Source organism: Pleurodeles waltl, chromosome 5 (genome assembly GCF_031143425.1).
Source record: "Pleurodeles waltl isolate 20211129_DDA chromosome 5, aPleWal1.hap1.20221129, whole genome shotgun sequence".
In the NCBI taxonomy this organism is placed as follows: Eukaryota; Metazoa; Chordata; class Amphibia; order Caudata; family Salamandridae; genus Pleurodeles; species Pleurodeles waltl.
This window is the reverse complement of record NC_090444.1, coordinates 1453179297-1453203206: the sequence shown is the minus strand read 5'-3', so window position 1 is coordinate 1453203206 and position 23910 is coordinate 1453179297.

The following is a 23910-nucleotide window of genomic DNA, read 5'->3' as shown; positions in this document are numbered from 1 at the left end:
ATCCTCTCTATCCAGCCATGAGACAAATGGCTGGAACTCATCTGGACACTTCTGACAGCTGAGAGATGACCCTTGGGGCTCACTGAGGGCCCTGTCATGGCTACAACGATGGAGTGAAGCACAGAGAACAATTAGAGAGATGAAGCACTGAGAGACTGGACGAGACACTACACCTATGTGGAGCAGTTATGTGGCCACAGGGAGTTTGGCAGGCCCTGTGATCATGAGAATGCCAGATCGTAACAGTGCAAAGGAAGGTGTGGTGAGGGGCACAGCTTGGTGGGGTGGGGTTGCTCTGCCCTACCTGAGAGATGGATCGCAGGCTGATCCGCATCATTCTGCTGGCTTTTCCCACACCCACAGGCCTAAAACTGCGCGAATTGCCTTTGCTGTAGCGGTCAGAGCACACCTTGGGGACCCGCTTGCATACCCCCCCAGAGGTGGGAGACACAGAGGTGAGGGGTTTTGCACAGTGATGGAGGGGCATAGCAATAGGCATAGACTGTTGCCTCACCAATTTAAAGAGGCCCTACTCTGACTGTAACAAGGGTGCCCGTGCTGACCAGAGATCCCATCCCCAGTCTCAGATCTTGACCGAGGAATATGCCCACATATCTGGGTATACCTGAGAGGCTGCTGGCTGTTGATTGCCCATGGGGGCCATGCCCTACCTGGCTTGTGGCCTCCAGCAGCCTATTGGACTCTGCCTTGGATGCACTTCACTTGCCAAACTTTCTGAGCCAAACCTAGGCTGTCCCTACTTTGCTGGCCCTGTTGAGTTGATGGGCCTATCTGCTCCCCAATGCTTGGTGAGTGCTGATGTGCCTGTGAGGTAATGATTCACGGAATGTTTCCTGGCCCTTCAAGCATAGGGTCCCCCCTGTTGCATTGAGCTTTCACCACATCACATGCCAATACAGAGGACCAATGGTAGTAAACAATGATACAGGCGAAATGCCTAGGACCCCTCCTGTACCCCGTGGTCCCTGCCCAGGCCACAGTACTGTTCGAGTGATCTTACACTGTTTGCTCCTCTCCCTGGCCTATTAGATTGAAAGAACCACCTTCACTAGGTAGCAAAACAGGACATACTGTGAAGCCTTGTCCACAGCCTTCAATTATCACAGGTGAATGAACAAATTAAAGCACAAGAGCTTGCAGCGAAAATTTGCAGGGCTAGTTGCAGGCTGCTCTCATCCCATAACCGAACAGTTGGACCCCTGTGGCCTGTTTAGTAGGCTCTAGATGGTGTTCTTTATATCGCAGTCAGAAATAGCTGGAAACTCTGGGGACTCACCACATGCCCAGGACTATACTGCACCCATGGGGAAACGTAGGGCCAAAGCTGCTGGCACCCAGCAACCTTCATGGTCATTGAAGACACTGACCCCCCACCAGCAGCAGTTCACCACCACATGGATAAGATATTGGCTGCCATTGCTGACATGAAGGAGACTCTCCAGCAAGACATCAGTGTGGTATCTGTGGGCTTCGGGCTGCTCTGGACGGAACATTGCTAACTAGCAGACCGCGTCAAGGTTGTACAGATAACTACAACTGCGCTACACCCTGAACACAAAGCGCTAAACTGCAGAATGGTGGCTTTCTTGGAAAAAGTACGAGTCCTGAAGCACAGAGCAGAGGATGCAGAGGGAAGTAACTGCAGCAACAATATCTGAGGGGTGGTTCTCCCCAAAGGAATGGAAGGGAATGTTATAGTATCCTACTTTGAACATGTGCTCCAGACAGAGGTCGCTCCTAACCAACTTACAACCTTCTTTGCGCTAGAGCGTGCCCACAGAGTGCCAGCACACCATCCTGGCCCTGGCCGCCTGCCTCTCTCAGTACTGGCCAGATTGCTTGATTTCTGAGATAGAGGCATGTACCTCAGAAAGCAAGGTCACTGGGCCACTTTACGGTGGAAAACAGTAAAGTCTTGATAAACCCAGATTTCACAGCAGCTGTCTGGGCAAAGAGGGCCCCTTTCATGGAAGGGTGAAAAGGGTCTCAGAGAGAAGGGGTTGCAGTACTCACTGCTATTTCCTTCCAGATTGTGAATCATCTTAGATGGTAGCACACATTTATCTGATGACCAAAACACAGATTGGGAATGGATGGAGACCTGAAAGGCCGGTATTTCATTACCTACGATGTGCCTATATGATGAGGCACCCAGGTGCCAACCACGGAAGCAGCCATGGGGGACCTGGAGGGGTCAGGACCTGAAAAAGCTGTCTTTGTAGCGTGCTGGTGTTCCAGGCAGTCATGGAGATGGCAGCACAAAAAGAGTTGGGCTCTAACTCTGGAACTTCCTCTGTAGGCAAAAAATCAATGGCATCAGACTCCAGAACTTAATTGATATTAGACTTGGCCCTTCCAGTGGCAAGCGTGCATTTGGCTGATGACCTGATCTGAGCAGCTCTGAGCATATCGAGCTGTGGGTGCACAGCTAAGGGACCAAAAAGAACTATGTATTGTTCCACTAGCAGCGATCTACGGAGGTGCACAACTGAAAAGGGTTAATCCACAACTGAGACATTGCTACTTCTCCAAGGGCTGTGATGGGGAGTGTAGAGAGGACTGGTGTCTTCCTGGAGGCAATTTTCCTTATAGCAGACTCAATCTCCTGTACGAAAAATGTTTACTCTGCTTTTGCCTGCAGAGTTTCACTCTGCCTTTTCAGTAAATCTGGCCCCAGTGCTGGAATCATAATATGTGAATCCCTGCAACATGGGTCGCTGACAGCATCCACACGAGAAGCGGTTGTGGTCCTCCACCCAAAACTTGCACACAGTTTGCCCCTAGTACAGCATTCCATTCTCTGTCCATGCTCATCGTGGACTTCAAGATCCTTAGCAAGGTTCTGGCCAGTCGACTGCTTCCTCATATGCCGGCCCAGATCCATGAAGACCAAAATGTTTTTATCCCTCCCGCAATACATCCCTTAACCTGAGACAAATTTATTAAGTCCTTTACCATTCAGAAGTTCAAATCTGGCCAGGTGCCACCTTAATGTCAGTTGACATTGAAAAGCCTTTGACTGAATCAGGCGCAATATCTTGTTTGCTGTCATTCTGCTATAGTTCCACTATAATGACTGGAAATACCAAAGCAAATTGGGTTGTTACCCTCTGGCCCTATATATAAAGACTTGAAAATGTAAACATTGGTGAGTATTCAACAGAGAACAGTAAAATAATACCAATTCTGATTTACCAAGTGCTGACTCAGACCTTCAGATATCTATGGGAAACTGGGCAGGAGGAGCAGGAGGAGCAGAAGACAGATAAGGTGTTACAGATGCTGGTATCCATGGGTACAGTGTGGCACTTGGTGTGATCGCTCTACAGACCACTGAACACTATGGTTCGCAAGCCCCTGGCAGTACCTAGGGTATGCTGGGAAGATGGCCTGGGATGTGAACTCACTGACCAAGAGAGGGGAAGAGTATTAGCCTACCCCAAGAAAGTGTCGAGAAGCATGCGTCTGAAATACACTCAACTTCACTAAGTCCATATAACATATTTGATGCCCCATAGGTTGCAAGTCATATATTATGAAGACACACAGGTGTCCCTGATGCCACCTGTTAGAAGCAGACCTTTGTCACATGACTTGGAGTTGCCCAGGACTCCAACCTTTCTGGAATGCAGAGATAGGTGCACTTAATGCTACACTGAGCAGGCCTATCTTGTACAGCCCAGAGGTTTGCTTGTTGAGACTATTCCCCAGACCCTATAATCACAAGGTGGGATCCATGTTCTTGGATCTGGCATTAGTATTAGCAAAGAGGTGAATTGCAACAGCCTGGAAGTTGGCGGTGGGACTAGTGGTGGACACCAGTGGTGGACACCTGGATGCATGATGTTGCAAAGTGGGGCAGAGCTGAAGAGGACCTTTTCAGGAAACTTTTTATAAAATGGCTGCCCCAAGCATGCCTTCTTATATATTGTTTGGTAACATACCTGCGCCAGGGATCCTATAGGATCTGTATAAATACATCTCACACAGACAAGATAATCAGAGGGAATCCTACCAAATGCCAGTGACGCTATCTATGCTACACGTCACTTTGATGCTGACCCAGTCTTCGTGCCCTCAAGGAGTCTGATCTTGAAACCTCATTCCAAGGTAACAAGGCTTGGGGGGCTCTTCACATGGACATGGTACTCCCAGATTAGGTTTAGCACACCTAGCTCTCTTAGGTTAGAGATTAGGTTTATCATGTTCAGGTATTAGGGTCTATTTCACACCTGCTTTACATCTTATGTTATTGCAAGATGGTGGGGGTATTTGTATCCATAACTCATTTTTACCATTCTGTTTCTTGCATCGCTTCCTATCGTAATCATTTCAGCCTGCACAATTTACAGTAGTTAATAAAACCTGTTAAAAACTTTACTGCATCTATTTCATTGTCTGTGTATGACTGAGACATGTTACTCATGTGAGTGAAGGGTAATCTCCGTTTAACCATGAGGTCCCTTAGATGTTATACTCTTGAGTCCATGCGTAAAGGCTGCCACAAATCACCTTCTACTGTTTGGGTTTTGGTGAGGTACTGCTTGTGAGTCGGTGGGTTGGGCCGACACTTGCAACTTGCTGTAGGATTGGTTTAGGTGCATACAAACAAAAGTGCTGTCATCTCTAAACCAGCAGTCTTGCCTAGAGCAAAAGTCAGATACCAGCACTCTGAAGGGGTTGTCGAATTGAATTGGATAGACCTGGTAAAATTAACCAACAGTGAGGTGAGAAACAGATGAAGAGATGAGTAGAAGACTTATTGGAGGCTCCTTCCATCCTCCCACCTGCTCCATGACTGGCGTAATAATGGGCATGCACTTTACTCTATGGCTCAGACTCCCACTCCATCTCTCCATAAAGTAGGCTCCCCCTTACCAATTCCCATCAGCACCCAATCCTGGACACTTTCACCAACTCCATCCCCCTCTATCTCTTCCACTAAGTGAGTAGGGCTACAGGACAAACCCTGACCTGAGAGACTGCTTAGTTACTTAATTTTTGATTTTTTCTTGATTTTGGTTTACTTGGTGTGTTTTTCAATGCAACAATTGACACGTGTATTTCCTCTCCCCCCTTTACTATTCTCCGGATCTAGAGTATCCATTTCATCCAGCGGAAGAACGAACAGGTACTGACAGTCACTACTGCTGCTATTCGAGACCTGAGCTTTAGATCGGATTGATTTTGATTGATTTGAATTGATTTTGTACTTGTAGAGCATTTGAATGCCCTGAGGTGTCTAGGCACTACCTCTGTCATACTGAGAAAGATGTTCCCCGGTTGCTGAAAGCCAGGTTTTAAGAGATGTCCGAAAATAAAGAAGATTAGGATTTTTCTTGAAAATAATTGGTAGCGCATTCCACAACTTAGCAGTTCCCTGAATGAAGCATTTACCTCCCAAAGAACCCCATTTATTCTTAGGGATCACCAAATGTTTGAGGGTGGAAGATCTAAGATTTCTTGACAGGATATACCACCAAAATCTGTCCCGCAAGTATCTTGGCCCAACGTTAATCAAAGCCTTAAAGGCAATGCACAGTCCCTTAATTTAATTATTTTCTCTGTAGGCAGCCAGTGCAATTTGACCAATGCCTGGGAGGCAGATTGGTATTTAGGGATATCAAGAAGAAGCTGTGCTGCCACATTGTGCAGCATGTGCAGTTCAAGGACCAGTCTCTTTTAGATATTCAGAAACAAAGCATTACCACAATCCCATTTTGATAAGACCAATGCCACTAACACATTTTTCCGAAGTTCCACTGGTGTGAAAGTGCTTGTATTCGCATTCCTCCTCATACCTCGCAAAAATACCTAGCTGATGATGCTGTGGCACAGGAGGACACGCCTTCTCCCACCTCTCCCCCAAGGCCTAGAATGCTCTCCCTCTCTGCCTCCACAGTGCATTATCTCTTAAGATCTTCAGAAAGTGTCTAAAAAGCTGGCTCTTCGAATAACACCTGCGGCAAGCGCTGGATACACGCTGGTGGTAAGCTGCGCTATACAAATACAGACTGATTGATTGGCATCTACTCCTTAGAAGAGATGTCTCGAGGGGCCTGATGATGGTGGGGACTACTCTCCTTAAAAGGATTTGTCATTTTGATTACCCTATCGGTGTTATAAACCCCATATGTTTTACCTGTCAGTTCTCTCTGTGTTTTTTTTTAGCACATGTCTAGGAACAAGAAAGGTGAATTGAAAAAATAAAGTGCACCATGCTAAAAGTATGCCGATGGATCCATTACAATTCCACATCAGCAGCTGCATTTGCTTGGTCCCCTGCTTTCCTAATAAAACTTTACCTGTTTGTTATCCTACAGAACCTTTGTCTCCTGCTTCACTGCTCTTAACATTACTCTGGAGTCAGACTTCACAGAGGGGATTGCAAAGAGCACAAATGGTGATAGCAGGAAGTGCGGTAAAATGAACTGAAGAACTGAAGTGCAGTTTGGCTAAAAGTATGCCCAAAACACAAGATTGCACCCCTCGTTAAGGTCACTATCATGGGAAAACACACTCATGGAACTGCATCTTAGAGAGCAACATAGACTTCCAAAGTTCTATCCCTCAGTGGGAGAACTTCAATAGAATGTTTGCTAAAGCAAAAATATGTTTTTTCTGCCAAAAAAGGTTCTATAGTGTACTCAAAGTCCAGCTGAAAGTCCAAAAAGACTCAATCGGTCACTCACAATGCACCTCATTATTTCCCATCTTGCTTTGTGATATTTAAATATTCCTGCATTCATGCATATGTGACTTGTAGATTAGTTCCAGTCAGTGTTCAGTAACAGCCATTTACTTTACAGTAGTTCAAACATGAGTGTGCATTGCTATATGTAACTAGGCCTGGTAGTAATTTTAATTATTTTGAAGTGATAAGAGTAATTTTGGTAATTCTGCATTACCCTTTGACTTGGAATTACTAATATTTATGTGATTACATCAGCTTGCATATTTTGAAGTAATGGGGGGAGAATTAGCACGAAAACAACAAAATTAGTGAAAGCAAGCATGCAGTCCATTTTGGATATGAGGAGACATTTTTGTGCTAAGAAAATTGTGCTAAATGCTGAATTACTCTTCTTGTGTAATTATGAGAGACTTTGAGTAATTTTCCATTAATTGCTTGTCATTACTCTACACCAAATTACACGATCTACACCCACCCCTTGCCAATTTATTTGGTTGTTAGTCTATCAGTTGTCATTTTAGGGCACGCTTTTTAAAAAAAACGTTTATCAATGCTAGGGCATCTAATACTAGAGTAAACTATTATTTCTAGCTTGTATGGCATAAAAAGCATAAAACAAGAGCTGTACTAAAGGAACCACAAGCAGCCCTGGAAAAAATGCTCAAACCAGCCTTCATTCCCTTCCTCTCCTCACTCTATCACGTTCTATCAATACATTTTCTCTCCATCCTTACCTTTCCCTCTCTGAACTCTTTATTTCCACTTTTTTGCTTTCAAGCCCCTTTACCTAAAGCAGTTAAACTGGAGAGCTGAGGAGAAGCACCAGCAGGGGCCCAGGGCCTCAAAAATCAAACTCAAATGGCTTCAGTCCGCTGGGGAAATGCTCAATGCAACTAAATACCTTTCCGGCCCTGGATAGAGTGGAGAAGAGTTCTTGCAAGCGTGGCAATTCCAAAGATGGTTGCTGAAGTCCTACCAAGGCAGACAAAACAAATATTAGTTTGCCATTTGACAGCATTGATAATGACGGAGGGGTGCAAATAACCAAGATAAAGCTGAAAATATTTTGGTGAAGGTGCAGCACACTATAGGAAAGATTTAAGGAAAGTGGGGCTGCAACCAGTGCAGTGCCATTTTCCTCGCACCTTTTAGCGCTCCCGTACCACCACCATGTGTGCAGGGTAGGGGGCAAGGGCATAATTATTTTTTAAACTATTGATGTACTCTGCAGGAGTAGCACCAAAATGTTGGTGCTACTCCTGCAGAGTACATAGGGGCCCATTATAAAAAATGGTATGTCTCCTTTTAATGCCTGCTCTGAGCAGCCGTTAAAAGTGCCCCAAAAAATCTTAGAGATTTCCTTGTGCCATTTTTTCAGCCTCCCTAGTGGGGGAATGACCCCCTTGCATACATTATGCCTGGCACAGCTATAATGTGGCATAAGGGTTTACAAAGTGGCGCAATGCAAGCATTGCACCACTTGTAAATATGGTGCCTGTGAAATGCCACATTTGCTTAAAAACAAATGCCGCAAATGTTGCACAAGGTGGTGCTAGGGGCTTATAATTATACTCCTATATGCTTATCAATGGCAATGTTTCATACACCTTTGTTATGTGGTTTGCTTTTCTTATTAAATATGAAATCTACATTTAAAAATTGGGCCCTGGTTTAAGCTAAAGTGGTGCAGGGTGGGGCTTCACCACAAATAGCAGTGCCTTGCTGTGCCACTTTTGAAATGCAGGGGTGCTTTGTAATTACAGGAATACAGCGCAGCCCTATGTTTCCCTCTGCACCGGTGCTAAATTAAGTTGCCTGCGTCAACACAGACATCCTTGCACCAAAGTGCAAGGTTGTCTGCGTTGAAGTGATAGATTGTTTATGTGCAGGAAGGTGTGCCTTCCTGCACATTAACAATCTATTATGGAGATTTGGCACTGCCTTGTGTACTGCATAATGCAGCACACATAGAAGTACCAAAGCGTCATTTCAGAATGATTGTTTATGTGCAGGAAGGGACAATCATACATGGCATTTTGCAGATTGCAGCTGTTGGACTTTTGCTTATGCAGGGTCATCCCCAGTCTTTTTCGCCTCCTGCCTCCTATTTTTTTCTGACATGTTGCTGTTGGCTTTTCAACTCTGAGCACTTTACCACTGCTAACCAGTGCTAAAGTGCATATGCTCTCCTGTTTAAATTGTATGTAAGTGGTTTATCCATGATTGGCATATTTGATTTACTAGTAAGTCCCTAGTAAGGTGCACTAGAGGTGCCAGGGCCTGTAAATCAAATGCTACTAGTGGGCCTGCAGCACTGGTTGTGCCACCCACATAAGTAGCTCTGTAATCATGTCTCAGACCTGCCACTGCAGTGTCTGTGTGTGTATTCTTACACTGTAAATTCGACTTGGCAAGTGTACCCACTTGCCAGGCCTAAACCTTCCCTTTTCTTACATGTAAGGCACCCCTAAGGTAGGCCCTAGGTAGCCCCAAGGGCAGGGTGCAGTGTATGGATAAGGTAGGACATATAGTAATGTGGTTTATATGTCCTGACAGTGAAATACTGCCAATTTCGTTTTCACTGTTGCAAGGTCTGTCTCTCTCTCATAGGATAAAATGGGAGCTACCTTTAAATATGATTAAAGTGTAGATTCCCCTAGAGAGTAGATGGACATGTGGAGTTTGGGATCCCTGAACTCACAATTTAAAAATACATCTTTTAGTAAAGTTGATTTTAAGATTGTGCGTTTGGAAATGCCACTTTTAGAAAGTGAGCATTTTCTTGCTTAAACCATTCTGTGACTCTGCCTTGTTTGTGGATTCCCTGTCTGGGTCAGTTTGACAGTTGGGTTGTTTTTCACCTCACACCAGACAGTGACACAAAGGGAGCTGGGGTGTAATCTGCATTTCCTGATTAGCCATCTCTGCTAGGAGGGAGGGGTGGAGTGGTCACTCTCATCTGAAAGGACTGTGCCTGCCTCTGACAATGCTGTCTCCAACCCCCTGGTGTGTGTCTGAGGCCTTGCCTGGGCAAGGCAGGATTTCACCAGAAGGTGTGAGTCCCCTTTGAAGAAAGGTGACTTCAAAGACTAAAATGGGTATAAGAAGGGCACCCAAACTTACAAACTTCAGAAACACTTCTGGAACCAAGAGGAACCTCTGCCTGGAGAAGAGCTGATAGCTGAGGAACAAGTGCTGCCCTGCCTGTGACTGTGCTTTGTGGAGCTTTCCTGCAGTGCTGCTTCTGCCAGAGTAAGAGGGCAAAGACTGGACTTTGTGTGCCTTCCATCTTGAAGAAGAAATCTCCAAGGGCTTGATGTAGAGCTTGCCTCCTGTTGTTGAAGTCTCAGGGATAGCAAAGACTTCTTCCTGCCAGCACCTGGAGTCTCTGGAGAGACCCCTACTCTGCTCTGTGGTGCCCTTCCAGTTCCTGGGACCCTGAAAGGAGAGGCTGGCAGCCTAAGGACAAAAATACACGCACCGAGTGCCGTGCGGAGAAAAGATCGACGCGAACCCGATCGCGGCTGAGAAAACGACGCGACGCCGGTTCCGCAGCTGAGAAACGACGCCGCAGGAAACGCGACCGAAAAACCGACGCCCGGAGCAGGAGAAACGACGCGCAGCATCGCTGACGGAGGCTGAGAGATCGCACCCTGCGCCGCGGGACTTTCGGATCGTCGTGTGGCTGGCTTTTTCAACACGCACCGCCGTACCGAGTGGTTTTCGACGCACACAGCCGTGCAGGGTTACTTTCGACGCACATCGCCCGTGCGGGGTTATTTTTGACGCAAACCAGGTACATTTACACGCTAGCAGCGCTAGTGTGTGGTTACAACTACCTAAAGACTCTTTTTATTTTAAACCTTTAAAAAATCATAACTTGACTTGTGTATGTTGGATTTTTGTCGTTTTGGTCTTGTTTTGTCTAGATAAATATTTCCTATTTTTCTAAACTGGTGTTGTGTCATTTTGTAGTGTTTTCATTAAGTTACTGTGTGTGTTGGTACAAATACTTTACGCCCAGCACTCTGAGGTTAAGCCTACTGCTCTGCCAAGCTACCAAGGGGGTAAGCAGGGGTTAGCTGAGGGTGATTCTCTTTTATCCTAACTAGAGTGAGGGTCCTTGCTTGAACAGGGGGTAACCTGACTGTCAACCAGAGACCCCATTTCTAACATTGGTGGCAGCGACGGGATTTGGACTTGTATTTGTACTTGACATACAGTAATTAAGTGTACACTACTGTTTTGATCTCAGACCACTACGTGACCACATACTACTTGTTTGGTGATCTTTTGATTTTTCTCTTAAGGACTCTTTTTATTCTACTTCCATGATTTTGCTGATCCCTTGACTGATTCTTTTTACTTCATTGGGAAATTATTTTTTTCTGCCTTTTGGAACTTTGCACTTGTGACCATCATGTCTCAATCTGGAGATGCAACAGCTGGAGCTGTGTTTGAAGTGGAGAAACTGAAGGAGTACTCAGTTGCTCAATTGAAACAGTTCCTTAAAGATCTTGACTGTCCCACTGAGAGCTCCACCAGGGAGGGGGAGCTGCAACAGGCACAGAGGGCCTGGGTGACAATCAAGAAGGCTGGAAGGCACACAGAGGAGGAGAATATGGGGGGGGAAGTGCAGAGGATACACAGTGGTGTAGTGGAGGAACCTGTTACGCCTGGGGGGAGGGTCCCCAGGAGGGGTGGCAGGGTGTCACCCAAGGGTCTGACTCCTGAAGAGTTACAGGACAGACAGGCAGAGAGGGAGTACCAATGGGAGCTGAAAAAGCTCGATTGGGAGTTGGAAGAAAGGAGGAGGAACTTAGAGATTAAAAAAATGATTTATGCTTACGAGCTTAAATTGAAAGAGCTGGAAGTCATGAGGGCTGAGTCCAGCTGGAATGGTGGCAGCAACAATTGTATATCCAGTGATGCTGCAGAAGTGCACATGCCCAGAGAGGTGGTGCCCTACTTGAAGGAGGGAGTTAACACACGCCAGGAGGTTCAGGGGTATGAGGTAGCTCCAGTGATGCACAGGGTCCCTGAGGTGGATTGGGGAACTGGCATGGGGAGTCATATTCCTACTGGTGGGAGGGACACTCTACTGACTCTAGGTGAGAGTGACAGGGAGAGGGGTTCCCCCCAGGTAGAAGTCCTGGTTAGGGAGTGTGAAAACATCCCAGAAGAGTGTGGGTTGAGTGTCAGGGACAGTCAGGTACTGTCTCACCAGTCTCAGGAGGGTGATGTGGGGTGCTTTTTCAAAGCAGAGTCACTGGATGGTTGGGTGAAGGGTACTTTTGGTTAATTCATGTGAGGGGCTGAGTGATGTAATTGCTGGAGAGCATATGTCTAGTCCTTATTTTCCAGAGCTATGCCAACACCAGGTGGAGTGTGAGTTCTCTGACCCCAGGGAGCTTACAATGGAGGCAGACTTCTGGGTGAGTACCAGAGAGTCTGAAGAGGCATGTGGGGGTGCTCCTGAGAGGAGTGGTCTAGGTAGTTCCCAACCAGGTGAGGTAGGGAAGGATTGTAGTGTCCCAGGTAGGTCCCAGTGTAGTGGGATGGGTGAGGGACCCCATGTCCAGTCTCAGAGGAGAGGGAATGGGAATGGGTTGAGGCCCAAGGTGCCCGAGATCCGGTCCCAGGTCCTGGAGGGTTCCCTGCGGGAACACCAGGAGGGGAGCCTAGCCTGTACCATAGGGCCATCTGTTGAGGGAGACCCCACAGTGTCAGGAGAACTTGGGGGGGCGGCTGTAGCCAGCGTCCCACCAGTTCTGGTGTCTGGCAGTACCACTCTTAGTGAGGGGGTGCAGAAGTCCCGACAGAGGGTTGAGAGGGGGTTGCGGACCCCAGTGGAGAACCTGGAGGGTCAGGGGTCAGCTCTGAGAGCAGAGCCCCCCATGAATGACCTTGGTAAGACCATTTCTGGGTTGGGGGGAATCCAGACTCTGTCAGATGGGCAGAGGTCAGGAGACCTGCGCCAGCCAGACTCTTGTGTGGCCCTTCGGGACAGTGTGTCCCTTGAGGGGGGTAAGTGTGCCCCCCTGGAAGTCCTGGTGTGCCAGGCAATGGTTCAACCGCAGGGTGGTGACTCTGGGTTGAATGATCAGGTTCAGGGGGTAAACTCTGACCTGATGGGGGGTAAGTGTGCTCCCAAGGAAGTCCTGGTGTGCCAGGCAGTGGTTCAACCGCAGGGTGGTGACCCTGGGTTGGATGACCAGGTTCAGAGGGTAAACTCTGACCTGGTAGGGGGTAGGTATGCCCCCCAGGAAGTCCTGGTTTGCCAGGCAGTGATCCAGTCTGTGGGTACAGACCCTGGATTGGGAGGCCAGGTTAAGGGTGTCCCCCCTGACCTGGAGGAAGGGGCTACTGCTAACAGTGCCCCTACCATGTTGTCTTCTGGGGGGGCCACTCCTAGTTGGGTGGTTCAGGACCCCAGAAGAGAGGGCAGGGGGAGGGAAGCCTCACCCCTGGCCCTGGTCCAACCTGAAGGTACAGACCCCAGGTTGGAGGATCAGTTGCAGGTTAACATCCCTGCACTGGTGGAAGAATTGTGCAGGACTGCTTCTACAAGCACCCTGACAGTTTTTGACTCTGGGGGTGCCGCTTCTGCAGGGAGGTTACAGAGCCCCAGAGGGGAGGACCAGGGTCAGGTTGTCATCCCTGACCTGGTGGAAGAGAGAGTGGTCAAAGGGTGCCAGGCACCTGGGGCTACCTCCCCCCACTCTCCACAGTCACAGTGGTTAGAGAGGCCTGAGGTCGGGCTCTCATCCCTGACAGTTGTCTGGGGCCACTGTGGCTTGCTGTCCTGGTGGACAGAGTTGCCCCTGGGGGGGGGAGGACGAGAGTCACACCCCGGGGGTGGAGTGGGCAACACCACTGTGTTGGCCCTGGTGGTACTATCTGCCCATTGCAATACATCTGTGAGCAAAGTAAAGTTAGGTGTTGCACAGATGGTGTCTGTAGATGTGGAGAAGGGTTCCCCATGGGTTAGCTTAGTGGGCCCTGAGAGTATGGACAGAGGGATCCAACTGGAGTCAGGAAGGGGTAGAACTGGAACATGCCCCTGCTGTTGTGGGCCTGGGTCCCTGTTCTATCGCCCCAATCAGGGAAGTACATCAAGGTATTGATTGTTCTCCCCTGGCTTTAGGCTGGTAGGGGGTCGTGTTGGACTTTTGCTTATGCAGGGTCATCCCCAGTCTTTTTCGCCTCCTGCCTCCTATTTTTTTCTGACATGTTGCTGTTGGCTTTTCAACTCTGAGCACTTTACCACTGCTAACCAGTGCTAAAGTGCATATGCTCTCCTGTTTAAATTGTATGTAAGTGGTTTATCCATGATTGGCATATTTGATTTACTAGTAAGTCCCTAGTAAGGTGCACTAGAGGTGCCAGGGCCTGTAAATCAAATGCTACTAGTGGGCCTGCAGCACTGGTTGTGCCACCCACATAAGTAGCTCTGTAATCATGTCTCAGACCTGCCACTGCAGTGTCTGTGTGTGTATTCTTACACTGTAAATTCGACTTGGCAAGTGTACCCACTTGCCAGGCCTAAACCTTCCCTTTTCTTACATGTAAGGCACCCCTAAGGTAGGCCCTAGGTAGCCCCAAGGGCAGGGTGCAGTGTATGGATAAGGTAGGACATATAGTAATGTGGTTTATATGTCCTGACAGTGAAATACTGCCAATTTCGTTTTCACTGTTGCAAGGTCTGTCTCTCTCTCATAGGATAAAATGGGAGCTACCTTTAAATATGATTAAAGTGTAGATTCCCCTAGAGAGTAGATGGACATGTGGAGTTTGGGATCCCTGAACTCACAATTTAAAAATACATCTTTTAGTAAAGTTGATTTTAAGATTGTGCGTTTGGAAATGCCACTTTTAGAAAGTGAGCATTTTCTTGCTTAAACCATTCTGTGACTCTGCCTTGTTTGTGGATTCCCTGTCTGGGTCAGTTTGACAGTTGGGTTGTTTTTCACCTCACACCAGACAGTGACACAAAGGGAGCTGGGGTGTAATCTGCATTTCCTGATTAGCCATCTCTGCTAGGAGGGAGGGGTGGAGTGGTCACTCTCATCTGAAAGGACTGTGCCTGCCTCTGACAATGCTGTCTCCAACCCCCTGGTGTGTGTCTGAGGCCTTGCCTGGGCAAGGCAGGATTTCACCAGAAGGTGTGAGTCCCCTTTGAAGAAAGGTGACTTCAAAGACTAAAATGGGTATAAGAAGGGCACCCAAACTTACAAACTTCAGAAACACTTCTGGAACCAAGAGGAACCTCTGCCTGGAGAAGAGCTGATAGCTGAGGAACAAGTGCTGCCCTGCCTGTGACTGTGCTTTGTGGAGCTTTCCTGCAGTGCTGCTTCTGCCAGAGTAAGAGGGCAAAGACTGGACTTTGTGTGCCTTCCATCTTGAAGAAGAAATCTCCAAGGGCTTGATGTAGAGCTTGCCTCCTGTTGTTGAAGTCTCAGGGATAGCAAAGACTTCTTCCTGCCAGCACCTGGAGTCTCTGGAGAGACCCCTACTCTGCTCTGTGGTGCCCTTCCAGTTCCTGGGACCCTGAAAGGAGAGGCTGGCAGCCTAAGGACAAAAATACACGCACCGAGTGCCGTGCGGAGAAAAGATCGACGCGAACCCGATCGCGGCTGAGAAAACGACGCGATGCCGGTTCCGCAGCTGAGAAACGACGCCGCAGGAAACGCGACCGAAAAACCGACGCCCGGAGCAGGAGAAACGACGCGCAGCATCGCTGACGGAGGCTGAGAGATCGCACCCTGCGCCGCGGGACTTTCGGATCGTCGTGTGGCTGGCTTTTTCAACACGCACCGCCGTACCGAGTGGTTTTCGACGCACACAGCCGTGCAGGGTTACTTTCGACGCACATCGCCCGTGCGGGGTTATTTTTGACGCAAACCAGGTACATTTACACGCTAGCAGCGCTAGTGTGTGGTTACAACTACCTAAAGACTCTTTTTATTTTAAACCTTTAAAAAATCATAACTTGACTTGTGTATGTTGGATTTTTGTCGTTTTGGTCTTGTTTTGTCTAGATAAATATTTCCTATTTTTCTAAACTGGTGTTGTGTCATTTTGTAGTGTTTTCATTAAGTTACTGTGTGTGTTGGTACAAATACTTTACGCCCAGCACTCTGAGGTTAAGCCTACTGCTCTGCCAAGCTACCAAGGGGGTAAGCAGGGGTTAGCTGAGGGTGATTCTCTTTTATCCTAACTAGAGTGAGGGTCCTTGCTTGAACAGGGGGTAACCTGACTGTCAACCAGAGACCCCATTTCTAACAGCAGCACACATAGAAAAAGCAAAAAACAAGCAGGAATAAAAGCATTCCTCCTCATTTTGCCATGCTAACGCCACCCTGGGGTGGCATTAGTTTTTGGTGCTGCCTCATGTTAGGACATCTTGTACCTCTGAGGCAGCGTCAAAAGCAATGGGTGTTGTGGTGGAACGCCCAGAGCAACACTCATAACACGCCCCGCACAAAAAGTGGCATCACACCTCCTTGTAAATATGGAGCAGTGGTAAGCGCCACTGGAGCGTCACAGTAGCTTTTGTGTCTGTTACATCTACCCCCTAAGTTTGATGAACTATGAACATGTTTTGCAGATGTCAGAAGCAAAATATAGATGGGCAGGCTACCTGAGCAATAAACAGCAAAATGTAAGTTAATGTTGTGTCAATTATTGTGGATAACTCAAATGCGTCTCATCTCAAATCTATATTTCTACCACATACTTCAAATTGCACGAAAAGTACATTACCCAGAAAAAAACATAAAAGGGCATAGCATTAGAATAGGAGGGTAATCATTAGAGAATTCTTTAAATCACTGCAGTGTTACTGCTGATTTAATACAACCAAATAATAGTATTTGTTTTTAAAATGCTACTTACAGGGGTATTTCAAAGGTGGGGCTACAACAAAGCTTCATGACTATTTAACATAAATCAGCCTGATAGTTAATTTCTGTCATGTCTGACATCCGACTCTCAATAGAAAGTCCACACTATCTGTATGTAAAAAATACCTGCTAGAACAATATCTAAGAATTGTTTTAGACAATTTAGCGATATAAGACTTGTGCTGATATTATAACTCGCAATAGAGTCTGAGACGTTTAAATAACAACCCTGACTGCAGTCATCATACACAGAACACTTTTTCACAAAGAATAGGCCTGACCTTTTAGTGTTCGCAAGCGACCCTTCCATGATGTCTAATGTGGCGCCTCAGGGAAACCATCGGGTCCTGACATTCCCATTTTACTGTCAATTTATAGTTTTCAGACCGTAGTTTTAAAATTGCTTGTGGGTTTCAGCTGCTACTAGCAAATAACTCATTTGTCAGACATGTAAATCATTCCAAGCATCGTCTATTTAATGCAAATACGTTTACAGCATGCAGAGTTTTATTTCACTAATAATTCGTTTTTTCTTACTGTAAATAAAATTAGGATAACAATGACAATATCCATTTAATCAGAATAAATATGAAACCAAAGCTAATAGAGCTTGTTAATTTCTGAATTATTTTTGCAAAAATTAATATTTCCATTTGATCTCGGTTACATTTCAGATACAATATGATGAAAATATCAGACGTAACAAGGCATATATCCTGATGTATTATTACATTTGTTTCTGTCCAAAGTAACAGCAGGAAGAAAGAGAACGGGTGGACTGTTAGTCTCAGTTCACATAATCTGTTTCTTTCCTTCAGCTGTTGTTAGTGTTCAGTATCCGGGAAGTTATGCGCCTAAGCAATCAAAGCTTGATACTGTTTCACTGTATGTGAGTGCAAAGAGGGAGGAAAATATTAGCGACAGTTCGAAGTGCTGGATGACATACTGACTGAAATGTGAGTATTGAATCAGTAAGCTTACATCGAATTCTCAACTTCAGGCTAGTTAAATGTATTTTTATGTTTTAAGCAGCAGAGTGAAAAGTGCCACCTTAGAAATGACACAAACGTCCGGAGTATTTGCCACACGTAAGTTTACTTCTCAGCACAAACTACACAAAAGGTAGGGCAGCCAAAGGAAAGGCAACTCCCTCAAGTTCAAAGCATAAACACTTTTCCCCAACAGCGAAGTCATGCAGAACGCCACATTCCTCCCCTCATCCAATATTCCACTCCATATGCCACCCAGTAAAACTGAACACATCCTACTGTCATACAAAATAAAAACCAGAAAAAAAGACTTTAACAAGTAATTTACCAAATCAAACAATATACAATATATTTTGATGATACATAGTCACGTAAACACACAGATGGTTTTCTCTTCATAGAGGTTCTTGTGTGCGGATGACTCCATGGAAACTTCAAGACATGGCTACTCCCAAACTGCTGGGACTCCTCCCCCACGAGTGTCAAGACTGGACATTTCGACTTTGCTTGAAGAACTTCTTTGGACAGACAGCTTTTCTTTGTTCCACCGTATGCCGTCTTGAAGCCTAACTGCATTCCTCTTCACATACACCACTTTCATAGTATTAGAAAATGTTGGCAGTTATGCCAGGCAATCTAACTCTGACCCAATCTACGTTTCTGATTTCAATCGCTTCTCTTTGTTTTGAGAGACATATTTTCCATGCTCAACCTCATGCTTTTCCTTAATTTTTATTTGTATCTCTTCCAAACATCCCATCCAATCATCCATGGACACACCAATTTGGTTGCAACCAATCTGTCCCTGAGTAACGCAAAAGGTGAAAAACCTCTGACTGCATTCAGAGTGTTGTGTACCGCCCACATCAAGTCCCACAGTTTCCTGATCCAATCCATCCCATTCGCTAATGATAGTTGTACATTATCCATAGTTATTCTGTTGCACCTCTCCACAGGACCATTACTCCTGGTATGGTACAGGGGACATTGTCACATGCTTAACACCGCTCTTGTTTATGAACTTCCTCAGATGTAAATTGTACATCAGAGCATTTTCCCTTACCCCCTTAGCTGCTGGGGCTTTTTCCTCCCAGTGCTGAGCCCCATTTTGGCTATATGAGGTAGTACTCGCTTAGGCCCATATAACCTTTTGTCCACATAAGCTATCTACACCAAATTTGTGCCCTAGAGGAGACCAAGAAATTACCCAAAATACAGGTGGATTCCAGAGAGCAAAACATTTCTGTAAAGTAGACAAAGTTCTGAATTCACAAGGGGTAATTTGTGTAAATCCTTTAAGATTTTCCTTTAGAAAGTAACAGTTGAAATACAAAAAAAGAAATATTGAAATTGAGCTGAAAAAACAGCTATTTCTGCCTATTTTATTTTCTGTAATTTTTCCAACTATGGTTGTTTTTTAAAAGCAATATAGCGTTACATCCGATGGACCCTTCTGATTGCAAGGATATATAGGTTTTGTAGGTGCATCAAGAACTCAAGATACCCAGAGCCAATAAATGAGCTGCACCTTGCAATGGGTTTTCATTGTATACCGGGCATAGAGCAGTTCATTTAGTAACCTATAAAGCATGAAAAATAGGTATCAAGGAGACCTAAGTATTTCTGAAATGGGCACAAGATAAGGAGTTTAGGAACAGTGGTTATTTGCACATCTCTGAATCTGGGGGTCCCCATACTAGCATGTGAAAACAGGGCATTTTTCAAAATGATCTCTTTTTTAAATACTGTCTTACATTTGGAAGGCAAAGATATAGAGAAAGGCAATTGGCAATTACACTTCTTCTTCTATTCTGTCATCGCCCAAGTATCCCATGTATCCTAATAAAAATGGCACCTCACTTCTGTGGATATGCCTAGTGCCCACAACAGGAAACGCCCCAAAACCCAACATGGACACATCACATTTTTCTATTGAAAACTGATGTGTTTTTTGCAAATTGCCTAGTTACGGATTTTGGGCTGTATCTCAAACGACACCCAGGGAACCCTACCAAGCCTGTACATTTTTGAAAATTAAACATCTAGGGGAATCCACAATAGAGTGACTTGTGGGTCTCTTACTGGGTTCTGTCTCCGAGAATCCTTTGCAAACCTGAAACGTTGGCTAAAAAACACCTTTTGCTCACATTTTGGTGCTGAAAAGTTCTGGGAACTGAAGCGACCCACAAACTTCCTTCACCCAGCATTACTCAAAGTCTCCTGGTAAAAAAGGATAGGCCTAGTGCCCGCAACAGGAAATACCCCAAAACACAATGTGGACTCATCACATTTTTCCAATGAACATACATGCGTTATTTGCAAAGTGGCTACCTGTGGATGTTGGCCTCTAGCTCAGCAAGCACCCAGAGAATCCAACCAAGCCTGTACATTTTTGAACATACGCATCAAGGGGAATACAGGATGGGGTAATTGTGGGGCTCTCAATGGGTTCTGTTACCCAGAATCCTTTCAAACCTGAAAATATGGTTAAAAAAACACTTTTTCCTCACACTTCGGTGCTGCAAAGTTCTGGAATCTGATGGGAGTCACAAATTTTCTTCCACCCAACATTTCCCCAAGTCTCCTGATAAGAATGGTACCTCAATTGTGTGAGTAGGCCTAGAACCCGCAACAGGAAATGCCCCCAAAACACAACGTGGACACATCACATTTTGCTAAAGAAGACAGATGTGTTTTTTTCAAAGTGCCTAGCTATGGATTTTGGTCTCTAACTCAGCCAGCACCTAGGGAAACCTACCAAGCCTGAACATTTTTGAAAATTAGACATATAGGGAACTCCGGGATGGGTGACTTGTGGGGCTCTCACTGGGTTCTGTCACCCAGAATCCTTTGCAAACCTGAAAATTTGGCTACAAAACATTTTTTCCTCACATTTAGGTGCATGCTGCAAAGTTCTGGAGCCACAAACCTCCTTCCACCCAGCATTCCCCCATGTCTCCCGATAAAAATGGTACTTCAATTGTGTAGGTAGGCCTAGTGCCCGCAACAGGAAATGTCCCAGAACACAACATGGACATATCAAATTTTTCCAGTGAAAACGGATGTGTTATTTGCAAAGTGCCTAACTGTGGATTTTGGCCTCTAGCTCAGCTGGCACCTAAAGAAACCTACTAAGCGTGTATATTTAAATATTTTAGAAATGCAAGGGAATCCAGGGTGGATGGGGTGACTTGTGGGGCTCTCACTGAGTTCTGTCTACCAGAATCTATTGCAAACCTGATAATTTTGGTAAAAAACACTTTTTCCTCAAATTTCGGTGCTGCACAGTTCTGGAATCTGAGGAGAGACACACATTTCTTTCTCCCCAGCATTCCCCTAAGTCTTCCCATAAAAATGGTTCCCCACTTGTGTTTGTAGGCTGAGTGCCCAAAATGCCCCAAAACACAATGTGGAAACATCATGTTTTTCCAAAGAAAATGAATGTGTTTTTTGCAAAGTGCTTAGTTGTGGAGTTTGGCCTCTAGCTCAGCCGGCACCTAGGGAAACCTACTAAGTCTGTACATTTTTTAAAATTAAACATTGAGGGGAATCCAGGGTGGGGTGACTTGTGGGGCTCTCACTGGGTTCTGTCTCTCAGAATCCTTTGCAAACCTGAAAATGTAGCAAAAAACATTTATTTCTCACATTTTGGTGCTGCAAAGTTTTAGAGTCTGAGGGGAGCCACAGACTTCCTTCCAGCAAGCATTCTCCCTAGTCTCCCGATAAGAATGGTACCTCACTTGTGTGGGTAGGCCTAGTGCCCGCAACAGGAAATGCTTCAAAACACAATGCCGACACATCACATTTTTCCAATGAAAACAGATGTGTTTTTTGCAAGGTGCCTAGCTTAAGATTTTGGCCTTTAGCTCAGCCAGCACAAAGAAACCTAGAAAACCTGTACATTTTTTAAAATTAGATGTAGAGGGGACTCCAAGATGGGGCGACTTGTGGGGCGTTCATAGGGTTCTGCTACCCAGAATCCTTTGCAAGCCTCAAAATCAGGCTACAAAAACACTTTTTTCCACAAATTTCTGTGCTGCAAAGTTAAGGAATCTAATGGACGCCACAAACTTCCTTCCACGCAGCATTTCCCCATGTCTCCTGATAAAAATTGTACCTCAATTGTGTGGGTAGGTCGAGTGCCCATGACAGGAAATGCCCCAAAACACAATGTGGACACATTACATTTTTTCCAGTGCCCAGCTGTGGATTTTGGTCTCTAGTTCAGCCGGCTCTTATGGAAACCTACCAAACCTGTACATTTTTTTAAATTAGACATCCAGGGCAATGAAGGATGTGGTGGATTGTGGGGCTCTCACTGGGTTCTCCCACCCAGAATCCCTTGCAAACCTGAACATTTGACTAAAAAACACTTTTTCCTCACATTTCTGTGCTGCAAAGTTCTGGAATCTGAGGGGAGACATAAACATCCTTCCACCCAGCATTCCCCCTAGGTCTCCTGATAACAATGGTACCTCAATTGTTTGGGTAGGTCTAGTGCCAGTGACAGGAAATGCCCCAAAACACAATGTGCACAAACACATTTTTCCAATGAAAACAGATGTTTTCTTTGCAGAGTACGTAGCTGTGGATTTTAGCTCTAGCTCAGCCTGCACCCAGGGAACCCTAGCAAACCTGTATATTTTTGAAAATTAGACATATAGGGGAATACAGTATGGGGTGAGTTGTGGGGCTCTCACTGGGTTCTGCCACCCAGAATCCTTTGCAAACCTGAACAATTAGCTACAAAAACACTGTTTCCTCACAATTCGGTGCTGCAAAGTTCTGGGATCTGAGGGAAGCCACAAACGTACTTCCACCCAGCATTTCCCCAAGTCTCCCAATAAAAATGGTACCTCACTTGTGTTGGTAGGCCTTTTGCCTATGACAGGAAATGCCCCAAGATGCAACATGGACACATCACATTTTTCCAGTGAAAACAGATGCGATTTTTGCAAAGTGCAAAGCTGTGAATTTTGGCCTCAAGCTGAGGTGGCACCTAGAGATGATACCAAGGCTGTACATTTCTGAACATTAGATATCTAGGAGAATCCATGATGGGGTGACTTGAGGGGCTCTCACTGGGTTCTGCCACCAAGAACCCTTTCCAAACCTCAACATTTTATAAATAAAAACACTTTTTGATTACACATCAATGCTGCAAAGTTATGAAATCTGAGGAGAGCCATAACTTCCTTCCACCCAAACTTTCCACCTTGTCTACCGATAAAAATGGTACCTCACTTATGTGGGTAGGCCTAGTTTCCGCAACAGGAAATGCCCAAAACGTACTGTGTCAATAATGATAACTGAGGTAAGTGTACTAATTAGTCCTGGGATTTGGAACCATTTGGCAAACCTTCCAAACCCAGACATATCTAAATAATAGACACCCAGGGGAGTCCACGGAGGTGTGGCTTGTGTGTATTCCTCAAAATATTTTTACCCAGAATACCCTGCAAAGGGGAAACATTGAATAAAAACCGAATTTTCCCTTGTGTTTACGTGAAGTAAACTACAGGAATATTCATCCACAAACATCTAACCACCTAGTAATCACCAACTTGTCCCTATAAAAATAATACCCAACTGGTGTGCCTGGGCCTAGTGCCCATGACAGGAATGGATCACACAAGGGTCAATGGGGATCCTTGCATGAGGTCCACTGTTGACCCTGAAATGATCCATTCTTGACGTGGGCACTAAGCACAGGCACACAAGAGGGGTTGTGTTTTTATCAGGACAAGTCGGGAAACACCAGTGGTAGGAATTTTGTGGATCTCTGTACATTTCTGTTGTTTTCGTGATAATGTTTTTAATCAATGTTTCACCTTTGCAGGTTATTCTGGGTAAGAAAACTTTGTGAAATCCCAAAATGCTACACTTCTGTGAACTGCCTTCAGTGTCTAGTTTTCAGAAATACCTGGGTTTGGTAAGTTTCCCTATATGGCCACCGAGACCAGGACCAAATACACATGTGACTGTTCTACAAAACTAGGTTGTTTTGTGGTAGGTAATTTTGCTGTCACTTTCCCACTCACACATGTGAGGCAATGTTTTTCTCTGGAGATTTAGTGAAACACTTGGTGGTAGAAAATTTGTGGCTGCCTGCAGATTCCAGGACTTCCCCCCACTGAAATGCAAGGGAAATGTGTTTTTTAAGCAAAGTTTGTTATTTCAAGGGGATTCTGGGTGAAGGAAAACTGGTGAGAACCACGCAAGTCCTGCACCCTTGGACTCCCCTGGTACTAGTATGTTAAAGTTAATCCACCATTCACACTGGTTGGTTTTAACACCTCCT